General features: G+C 43.4%; 1 protein-coding gene across 5 annotated transcripts in view; it reads left to right on the top strand.

The window, feature by feature from the left end:
• The window catches only part of EEFSEC (eukaryotic elongation factor, selenocysteine-tRNA specific), a 225,482-nt gene that overhangs the window by 43,136 nt on the left and 176,346 nt on the right, over window positions 1-6,000 (top strand). The gene's annotated exons all lie outside the window — the stretch shown is intronic.

The raw sequence follows: 6,000 nt of genomic DNA, 5'->3' as shown, positions 1-6,000 counted from the left end.
GACAGGGAGAGGGGAGACAGCAGGGCGGCCCGGGAGGTCTAGAGCAGGAGGCCCTCCAGCCCTGTCGAGCTCCTGCCGCTCACCGTGGAGGCCTGCGGGGGCAGGAGGGTGACGGTGCTCCCGGGCAGGGCGCGGGGGAGGGGTGTGGGGACCACGGGGCAGAAAGCCACCTGGGCACTCGGGCAGCCGTGGGCATGACTTGTTCCCACGTGGTCCGGAAGACGAGAACGCACGCTGCTGAGCACCCGGTGTCGGCAAACCTTGTTTTATCGGCTCGTCTCCTCCCCCCGGGCCAGCGCCTTTCGGTCAGTACGAAATAGCAGGCACTGGGCCGCAGGGCCGCTTCCTCTTCGCTCCGCGGCCCGAGACAATATCCTGCCTTGGCCGCCTCTCCTTCTCCTGCCTGTGGAGGGCACGCAGGTGGAAATGGTTTTGTTTCCCCGTCATAAAGATTGATATGCCTTCCCGTTTATGATTTTTTTTTCAGATCCAACACCTGCAGCTCTCCCTCAGAATTCTCAAGTTGGTTAAATTAAAGCTTCAGCCCTGAGAATGGGCCAAATATGTCATAAAAGATTTCCTAGTGCTGCTTTTGTTAGCAAAATTCATCAATCTGATAAAATCGACACATTTAGATAAGTGTTGCATAAGAATTCAGACTTTGTTATTCCCAGCGGAAGTGGATATGAGACTGTAAAAAGGAAGATAAAAAATTATATCTTCTTTTTAGTGAGTTATTTGATCTCCCTGCCATTTTATTTACCTGTCAGAAAGGGGAGACCAGGTCCTTTGGACTCCTGCATAAAAGCCCAGCACAATGTCAGTGTCATTTGCTATAAACGAGACCTTCTGGGAAGGGCTTAGGATACTATTAAGGGTAAATTAATATCAACTATTTCGATGAGTTAAATTTAAGGAAAATTCTCACTTACGTGTTTAAATGACTATTCCTATTTTAATTTATTGGTTGAAGGTCAAATCACAGCGTTTCTCACACATCCAGAGGATATTGGCCACTGAAGGGCCTTTGACACCTCTGCTCTCCTCATTCAGTGCGCACAGGGCTGGAAAAGCTCCAGTAAGGAAAGCTCCAGTAAGGAAAGCTCAGTGGGCCGATCGATGGGCCCGGGCCAGCCAAGGCAGTCACCTCTTAGGAGAACTTAGCTGTTACCTCTGTGCAGCGAGAACTTCTTTAAATCACTTTAAGAGTGACGATTTCCTTTTCTTATGGTCCCTTGTTAGGTAAATCCTTTGTAAATGCTGGTCCAAATGTGAAGAAACTTTCTATCTAGAAAGGAGAAATTTAGACTGCTGAGCTATGTACGTATCAAAACCTAAGAAGTGTTAAAAAAACAAAACTTTTTTTTTTTTCCTATCCAAAGAGTCATCGAAAGAACCTTTGGAAAATAGAGAAAAGGAGTTAAAAGAAAGTGGAGACCACCCAAAGGTTTCTCAGAAGAGCAGCTGCTGACCTTTGGTTTACTCCATTCCTGTCTTTTCACCGTGCATAGTATCACCCCCACCCTTTCTTCCACATTCAAAAAATCGTAGTGAAATATACATAACATAATGTTTATTATTTTATCCATCTGTAAAGTTACAATTAAGTGGCATTAAATACCTTCACAAAGCTGTGTGCCCATCACCACTGTCTGTAACCTAATCCTTTTTCATGATCCCCAACATAAACTCTGTCCCCGCTGACCAGTCACTCCTCCCCCCCTCCCCCTCCCCCAGGCCCTGGTAACCTCTCTTCTGCTTTCTGTCTCTGTGAATTTGACTGTTCTGGGGACCTCATATAAATGGAATCATGCAATATTTGGCCTTCTGTGTCTGGTTTGTTTCACTTAGCGTAATGCATCCGTGTTGTAGCGTGTGTCAGAATCTCACTCCTTTTTATAGCCAGATAGTATTCTATTGTGTGTATAGGCCATATTTTGCTTATCCATTCATCTCTTGATGGACACTTGGGTTGTTTTCTTTTGGCTGTTGTGAATGACGCTTCTATGAACATTGGTGTACATATATCTATTCCAGTCCCTGCTTCAATTCCTTTGGGTGTGTACTTAGGAGTGGGATTCCTGGATCACATGGTGATTCTATGTTTAAGTTTTTGAGGAGCCTCCATACTGTTTTCCATGGTGGCTGCACCGTTTTATATCCCCATCAGCAGTGCATCAGGGCTCCAGTTTCTCTACATCCTCGCCAGCACTTGTTGTTTTCCTTTTTTCTCATAGCCATCCTAGTAGGTATGAGGTGGTACCTCATTGTGGTCTGGGTTTGCGTTTCCCTAGTGACTGATGTTGAGCATCTCTTCATGTGCTTATTGGCTACTGTATGTCTTCTTTGGAGAAACGGCTATCAAGTCCTTTGCCCATTTTTTAGTCACACTGTTTTTGTTCTTGAGCTGAAGGAGTTCTTTATCTATTCTGGACATTAATCCCTTGTCAGGTTTGCAAATGTTTTCTTCCATTCTGTACGTTGTCTTTTCACTTTCTTGACAGTATTCCTTGATGCACAGAAGTTTTAAATTTTGATAAAATTCAATCTTTTTTCTTTTTTTTCTTTCTTTTCTTTTCTTTTTCTTTTTTTTTTTTTTTTTTTTTGCCTGTGCTTTTGGTGTCATAGTCCTGAAATTGTTGCCAAATTCAATGTCATGAAGATTTTCCCCAGTTTTTTTCCTAAGAATTTTATTGTGTTACCTCTTAAGTTTAGCTCTTTGATCCATTTTTAGTTATTTTTTATGTATGGTATATGTTAAAGGGCCACCTCCATTCATTTGAGGATATCTAGTTTTCCTAGCACCATTTGTTGAAGACTGTCCTTTTCCCTTTTGTCCTTGTCAAAAATCAATTGACCAAATATATGTGGGTTCCACTGGTCTCTGTCTGTCCTTACGCCAGTACTGCGCTGTTTCACTTACTGTCCCTTTGAGGAAAGTTTCCATTGGGAAGCTGAGTCCTCCAACTTTCTGCTTCTTTTTCAAGATTATTTTGGCCATTTGGGCTCCTTGCAGTTCCCTCCCATTGGAATGTGAGGATCTGCTTTTCCATTCCAGCTTAGAAAATGATGGTTGAAATTTTAATAGGGACTGCATTGAATCTGTAGATGGTTTTAGGTAGAATGGACATCGTAACAGGAGTAAGTCTTCCGATTCATTGACACAGATGTCTTTCTATTTATTTAGATTTTTTAAAATTTCTTTTTTACAGGTTTTGTAGTTTTTGGTGTACAAGCCTTACATGTCCTTGGTTAAATTTATTCCTAAGTGTTTAATTCCTTTAGATGCTATTATAAGGTCAACTTTGCTGAATTCAATTCCCCCTCTTTAAACGTATAATTGTAATCATGAAGTATTTACATTTTTGATTTCTGCTTTTATTACTTAACATTATATAGAGCAGTTCTTCATGTAACCATCACCCTGTTCCTGACCCTTTGAAATGGCTTAAGTTTTCCTTCTTGTGAATAAATAGTCCTGGGTGAACATCTTTGACCATCATTAAACTTTGTCTGTATTTTCGGTTTTTCCTCTTGAGAGAGCCCCAGGTATGGGGTCACTAGGTCAAAGGGAAGGAGCCCTTCAGAACCTTTTGTGCATCTCTGTGTTCTTTTCCATTTTACACAGGTGCCAGTGGTGAGCTCTAGTATCTAATTTAAAAATATATATGGGGACTTCCCTCGCGGTCCAGTGATTAGGACTTTGCCTTCCAATGTAAAAAAAAAAAAAAATATATATATTTTCAAAAATACATATTTGAAACATTCAGGATAGAATGTTGTTTTACTCTTGTTATAATATGTGATTCTTTAATTACTGGTAAGACTGAACATTTTTCCTTAAGTGTATTAAGTAGTTGTGTTTTTGTGTGTTTAATTTGCGCCCATGTGTTTTGTCTACTTGCCTCGTGATTTTAATGCTTTTTTTTGGTATTCAGAAGTGTTTAATATTAATAAGGATGTTGTTATTAATTAACCCTTTGTCTATCATATTTCCTACAAATAAGTCTTTTGCATTTGTTGTTTGTCTTTCTGTTTTAGTTTTTTTTTTTTTTTAACATGCAGAAGTTTCCAATTTTTATGTAGTCAAGTTCTTTGGTTTTCTTTGTGATTTCTTTATCTCTGAAAGCATTTAAAATTACTCTTGCATAAGCATTTATCAATGTTAACAGAAATAAAAAGAGAAGATAAAAATGTACCCACAGTCCTTCCAACGCGGCGAATTAAAGTGTGTTTTCCCTCAGAACCCTGTCGGTCTTTCCCCCCTGTACGTAGTTGGAGGTAGTTGTTATTACAACGTGGACACTGTTCTGCGTTCTGGGCTCTTTTGTTTATCTTTTCACTAAACGTTATTGTCTGACAGCATCCTTGGTGCGTCTTTCTCCCAGCCTCCCTCTGTGTCTCCTCCTGCGTTTAAACCCTTTCTTTTCCCTTGTTTATGTTTTAGCCACGGCCATCTGCTTAGTGCCCACCTTCTCCCCGGGACTGGGTGGGATGCCAAATCCACGCGACCTGGCTCCTGCCAGCGGGCTCCTACAAGGTGTGCATTCCGTGCCTGCTCTACGGCTGACTCACTTTATCTCTCAGCGTTGGTATTTCTTCCTCTGTAAAGTGGGAGCTGGTAAGTCCAGCCTCACAGTGTTTATCATGAGGGAGCATTTGATATTGGGGCCTGGCACATCGTAGGGGCTTAGTAACAACAGCCGTAACGTGTGGAGCACCTACTGTGTGCGTGGCCCCGTACTAGGGCTTTCCTGAGTGCAGTCAGTCAGATGCTCACAGTTACCCCAGGCTTTTGTATCTGGCTTGACTGGTGAGAAAAATAAGGCATAATAAGTATCGCTGTGTTTTTTTAGTATCACTATTTTGAATTCTCTTCCAAACCTAAAACATAGACTCTCTTTGTTTACATCTTTTACACGAGTTACACGCACACACACACAGATTCATGTGCACTTTTTTTTTTTTTTTTTTTTTTTTTTTTTTTTTTTTTTTTTTTTTTTTTTACTGATGTGAGTTGTTTTTGTATGTTGATGAAGGTCGGCCTGCATGCACAGTCAGCAGGTCTGGGCCCGGCTCGCGCCATGAGGTACCACAGCTGCGCAGGGGGTGGGGTGGGTTGGGCGGGGAGGGGCGCTGGGAACAGGAGGCGCCCTGGGCTGTGGGGCTGTGCTCAGCGCTCTTCCTGACATCTCTGGCTGGAGCCCCTTGTGTTCCTAGAGCCCAGACAGCAGCCTAGGTCTGGAACCCAGGCAGGAGGGGCCTCTTGTCCCCCGGGGGCTGCCAGCAGCCAGGATGCCCCATTGTGTGGCGTGCTCAGGAAACCAACAAGGCCAGCTTCTCTGGAGCCTGGGAAAGGGCCAGACACCCAGCCCGAAACGCATTTATGTTTTGTTACAATACGTTGCCCAAAAGGGTTTGGATAAACAATAATTGAATTTCCGAAAGCTTTATGGTTAATCGCTGGAATTCTCAGCGCACGCTTTTCCCCTTCTGCGGCCCTGGGCCTGGGGCTCGGAGGGCAGGCAGAGACGTGCGCGTGGGACGGGCCTTGGCTCAGGGCGGGTCCTGGCTCACGGACTCCGAGTCCTGAGCCCCCGCTTCAGTCTAAGGGTGGGCTCCTCCAGGGAAATGCCAGAGAGGAAAAATAATGACATTTCTCTGGGAAAGGGGCTTTGATGGAGCTCAGACGCATTCTGCCGCTTTCAGTGGCTGTCAAGCCGCTGTTTCCACTCTGAATACAGACTCCAGTTATTAAGGCTACTGCGGAGCTGGGGAGGGGTGGATAGGAATAAAGCAAGTAAAAATGCCACCAAGTTCCCTTATGCTTACTGAGATTCAGCTGTTTTCCTTGACTAAACATTCCATAGATCGCTGCAGGGCTTTGGTTAATTTGCAGGGTTCTGAAAAGGTTGTTTCTGATCATTTTTCCCAGTGTTCTTATTGCCTTATGGAGAAGAGCCCTTTCGAGTGTCCTCACTCCACATTTTGCCGATTTTT

The sequence above is a fragment of the Neophocaena asiaeorientalis genome, unplaced genomic scaffold (genome assembly GCF_003031525.2).
Source record: "Neophocaena asiaeorientalis asiaeorientalis breed wild unplaced genomic scaffold, Neophocaena_asiaeorientalis_V1.1 scaffold433, whole genome shotgun sequence".
Classification (NCBI taxonomy): Eukaryota; Metazoa; Chordata; class Mammalia; order Artiodactyla; family Phocoenidae; genus Neophocaena; species Neophocaena asiaeorientalis.
The sequence above is the reverse complement of the archived record's forward strand: the minus strand, read 5'-3'. Positions and strand labels throughout refer to the sequence as shown.